This window comes from Schistocerca nitens, chromosome 7 (assembly GCF_023898315.1).
Source record: "Schistocerca nitens isolate TAMUIC-IGC-003100 chromosome 7, iqSchNite1.1, whole genome shotgun sequence".
In the NCBI taxonomy this organism is placed as follows: domain Eukaryota; kingdom Metazoa; phylum Arthropoda; class Insecta; order Orthoptera; family Acrididae; genus Schistocerca; species Schistocerca nitens.
Window position 1 is genome coordinate 308,267,972 of NC_064620.1, and position 5,000 is coordinate 308,272,971.

A 5,000-nucleotide genomic window follows, 5' to 3' on the forward strand; every position below is an offset into this window, starting at 1 on the left:
TTACCCGTTACAACCATGGTAGGCGCAGAACCTACCATCGACAGTTGATAAGGCAGACATTTGAAAGATGCGTCGCCGGTACGAAGACCGTGCGATCAGCCCAAAGTTATTCAGAGTCACCAAGGCAAACGGACCGGACGAGCCGACCGATTGGTTTTGATCTAATAAAAGCGTCCCTTCCATCTCTGGTCGGGACTCTGTTTGCATGTATTAGCTCTAGAATTACCACAGTTATCCAAGTAACGTGGGTACGATCTAAGGAACCATAACTGATTTAATGAGCCATTCGCGGTTTCACCTTAATGCGGCTTGTACTGAGACATGCATGGCTTAATCTTTGAGACAAGCATATGACTACTGGCAGGATCAACCAGGGAGCTGCGTCAACTAGAGCTGAGCAGCCGGCCGCCCGGGAGTGTGTCCCGGGGGCCCGCGCGAACACGCAAGCGTCCGCTCAATTATTCTGCAAACAGGAGGAGGCTGGGCTCCCCTGCACGATACACCTCGAAACCCTCTCAGGTCCCGGCGGCGCGCAGCGCCGTCCTAAGTACTTGGTCGGGTTCGAGAGAGGCGCAATCGCCCGGAGATAGGCGAGTAGACGCTTTCAGTGCGACCACCCGTGCTCCCAACTGAGCTTGCCGCTGCCGACAGAGGCCCGGGAGCGTGCTGTCGTGGTGTTGCCGGCGGGAGACAACACGCGGCCACAAACAGTGACCGGGCAGCTCCAACGCCAGCGCCACAGAGGGGCAGAGCCCCACTTGGGTGCCAAAGCGAACTCTCCCAGCACAGCGCACGCGCCAACACATCCGCACAGCTGCGATACAAACCACCTGCGAGAACCGCGGGGGCGACCGAGCAGCAGACGGCGTCGCGGCGCCGAGTGCCGGGCGGCGGCGCATCCTCAACGCACACAGTCCTCAATCGGACCAGCACACTGCAGATGTCCACCGCGCTTCGCACCGGGCCCGGGAGGACCCACTTTGGCCGCACGGCGCCGCGCGCTGGGTGCGCCGGCACGCAGATGCGCCGCCTGCCGCGTCCGTCAGCCGGCGCGCCTGCCACTGGGCGCCCCCACCAGCCGGCTGCCGCGCGTGCGCCCACGCAGCGCGCGGCCAGCACGCCGGGCGCCCCCCCCTCACCGGCCGGGGACGGTCCCACCCAGCCACCGCCGCGTATCGCTTCATACCCACATGCCCACTCACGTTCGTGGGTATGACGGGTGTCGCTGAAGCAACCGGTTAATACCTGTACCGATCGTCGATATCAACGATTCACCTCCAGCGCGAACAACCGCGCAACAACGGATTTCCAGTTCATTTGCGTAACTTGGGCAGCAAACGTAGACATCCATCTACATTTGCGACTTCTACGAGTCTTGCATGCCTGGATGTTGTGTGTCACGACGCACTCCATCAGCATACATACACGCTGCGACGTGTGCACGAAAGAACACGTGGAAGGTGGCCAGCGTACGTATACGAATGCCATTGCACAGCTGCGAAGCGCATTCAACACGCGAACTCCTGACCGACGAGCTAGAGGTGACAGGAGGGGAGGGGGGGGGGGCGGGGGCGATATACGTCCTATTGCAGTACACAATACAGTGGATAGCGGGACCATGTGGAAAGTAAGCAACACTCGCAAGATGTGAGGGTACGCACCGTAAAATGAATCAATACGCAGAACACCACAGTGTGCGCGAAGTGAACTATGTTGAGATGGTTGCAATTAGGCAACGCTACACGAATTCCTAGAGTCATATAACTAACAATTACAGGGCAGGTTAGGGCGCAACGTGGGTTAGGTTAGGGCGCAACGTGGGTTAGGTTAGGGCGCAACGTGGGTTAGGTTAGGGCGCAACGTGGGTTAGGTTAGGGCGCAACGTGGGTTAGGTTAGGGCCCAACGTGGGTTAGGTTAGGGCCCAACGTGGGTTAGGTTAGGGCCCAACGTGGGTTAGGTTAGGGCGCAACTTGGGTTAGGTTAGGGCGCAACTTGGGTTAGGTTAGGGCGCAACTTGGGTTAGGTTAGGGCGCAACTTGGGTTAGGTTAGGGCGCAACTTGGGTTAGGTTAGGGCGCAACTTGGGTTAGGTTAGGGCGCAACTTGGGTTAGGTTAGGGCGCAACTTGGGTTAGGTTAGGGCGCAACTTGGGTTAGGTTAGGGCGCAACTTGGGTTAGGTTAGGGCGCAACTTGGGTTAGGTTAGGGCGCAACTTGGGTTAGGTTAGGGCGCAACTTGGGTTAGGTTAGGGCGCAACTTGGGTTAGGTTAGGGCGCAACTTGGGTTAGGTTAGGGCGCAACTTGGGTTAGGTTAGGGCGCAACTTGGGTTAGGTTAGGGCGCAACTTGGGTTAGGTTAGGGCGCAACTTGGGTTAGGTTAGGGCGCAACTTGGGTTAGGTTAGGGCGCAACTTGGGTTAGGTTAAGGCGCAACTTGGGTTAGGTTAAGGCGCAACTTGGGTTAGGTTAAGGCGCAACTTGGGTTAGGTTAAGGCGCAACTTGGGTTAGGTTAAGGCGCAACTTGGGTTAGGTTAAGGCGCAACGTGGGTTAGGTTAGGGCGCAACGTGGGTTAGGTTAGGGCGCAACGTGGGTTAGGTTAGGGCGCAACGTGGGTTAGGTTAGGGCGCAACGTGGGTTAGGTTAGGGCGCAACGTGGGTTAGGTTAGGGCGCAACGTGGGTTAGGTTAGGGCGCAACGCGGGTTAGGTTAGGGCGCAACGCGGGTTAGGTTAGGGCGCAACGCGGGTTAGGTTAGGGCCCAACGCGGGTTAGGTTAGGGCGCAACGCGGGTTAGGTTAGGGCGCAACGCAGGTTAGGTTAGGGCGCAACGCAGGTTAGGTTAGGGCGCAACGCAGGTTAGGTTAGGGCGCAACGCAGGTTAGGTTAGGGCGCAACGCAGGTTAGGTTAGGGCGCAACGCAGGTTAGGTTAGGGCGCAACGCAGGTTAGGTTAGGGCGCAACGCAGGTTAGGTTAGGGCGCAACGCAGGTTAGGTTAGGGCGCAACGCAGGTTAGGTTAGGGCGCAACGCGGGTTAGGTTAAGGCGCAACGCAGGTTAGGTTAGGGCGCAACGCAGGTTAGGTTAGGGCGCAACTTGGGTTAGGTTAGGGCGCAACTTGGGTTAGGTTAAGGCGCAACTTGGGTTAGGTTAAGGCGCAACTTGGGTTAGGTTAAGGCGCAACTTGGGTTAGGTTAAGGCGCAACTTGGGTTAGGTTAAGGCGCAACTTGGGTTAGGTTAAGGCGCAACGTGGGTTAGGTTAGGGCGCAACGTGGGTTAGGTTAGGGCGCAACGTGGGTTAGGTTAGGGCGCAACGTGGGTTAGGTTAGGGCGCAACGTGGGTTAGGTTAAGGCAGAAGTTGGGTTAGGTTAAGGCAGAAGTTGGGTTAGGTTAAGGCAGAAGTTGGGTTAGGTTAAGGCAGAAGTTGGGTTAAGGGATGGTGTGTGTGGGGGGGGGGGGGTGGCGAGGTTCGTTGATAGTGATGGTAGTAAGTGGACGCCTGAGGCACTATCAGATATGTCACGTCAGTTGCACTTGTGGCTCATGGCAGGTGGCGCGCCCGTTCTGTGTTTGTGGCAAAGGAGTGGCACACCTGTGTCTTTCATTCCTGCCATTGTTTATGTGCTGTGAGATGCGGCAGTGTGGTGCTGTTGGGTGCACCCCTGTGTAGGACATGTGTGGGTGTTGGTGGCGTATCTGAGCAATGGTGGTTGTAGGAAGAGTGGGATATTCAGTTTTCTGGTTCGACGTCCCGGTCTGGTTATCATAGTGTGGATGGTGTACTGTGGCCGAGAGGATGCACTGGATGTTGTTCCATGCTGGTACTTAGATGTTGTGTCTGCGTCTGTTACAGGCATAGACTAGTGGGTGATGGAGTGTGTGGGTGACGTGTGGTTGACATTGTGTGCACAGACGTTCAGCATGTATAGGGACAGTTGTATGTGTTATCTATATTCCGATGACTGCGCGTATTACTAAGCACCGCCGTGTATAAGCTTAATGTATGTATAGTCAATGCCTGTTCTATCTCTGTACAGTAGTAGCGGTGCGACTGCACTAGCTAGCTACACCTCGCGGCATCGTCCCCCGGTGTATGGCATATGATTATAAACATTCTGTCTATTAGTCAAAACCGGTGGTGTGACTACGTCACATGTTTGAGGTGGGGGACGCAACACCGTGCCGGTGGGTCAGGGCTGCGAAACACTTTCCCCACACTGGGGGCTCGGACCCTCATTACTCGTCCGAGTAATATATTGCGGAGCGCACATAGCCATTGCCCAGAGTCTTTGCGACTGCGAGTGCAACGCTCACGGGGACCGACGTGGATGGGGCGGCCCATAGCTGATCGCTCAGCATCGGAATCCGTACAGTGAGCGACGCGGTCGCGCACAGACTTAGAGCACGTTTAGGGACAGCGGGAATGTCGAATATTGGATAAAACTCTTGATGAAACGCAAGATATAGGTGTGGATTGCAACTTACGAGTGCGGGAAACGTCCGCCGTTCATCCGCTGGACTTGCGATTTTGGTGGGTGGGGTGGGGCACGTACGGGTGCGGGTGGCGTGATTGTCGGTCGACGACTTCGTGGTGGACAGAGGATGCCGTCTTTGTGGGTGGCGTCGGACAATGTGTACTGTGCGCCCATCGATGTCGTATTCAGCTTGGCGTCTCATAGATGGCGGTATCGCCGTTGCAGGAGGCCTAGATGGCGTTATTGTTTGTGGTGCGCTCGACATGGTGGATGTAGTGTTGCCAGATTCGCGTAGATGGCTGTATTGCATGTGGTTTCGTCGTATTTTCATAGGTGGCGATGCTGTGTGGTTGGCGTTGTTGCGTTCACTTCCTGTAGATGGAGGTGTCGTATCTGGGCTGCATGTCAATGTAGTGTAGTCACATTCCGAGAGATGTCGTTCTTGTGCCCCTCGGTGGCACTGTCAACGTCGTCCCACAGGGGGCGGTATGGTGGCGTCCCCAAATAGACGCCCTAGTGGCCTGGC

General features: G+C 56.5%; 1 non-coding gene across 1 annotated transcript in view; it reads right to left on the minus strand.

Annotated features, from left to right (window-relative positions):
- LOC126197068 (small subunit ribosomal RNA) overlaps positions 1-377 on the minus strand; it is a 1,909-nt gene extending 1,532 nt beyond the window's left edge. Inside the window, exon 1 of the ribosomal RNA XR_007539472.1 lies at positions 1-377. This exon is cut by the window's left edge and continues 1,532 nt beyond it. This is a non-coding gene — a ribosomal RNA (small subunit ribosomal RNA).
- Positions 378-5,000: the final 4,623 nt, after the last annotated feature.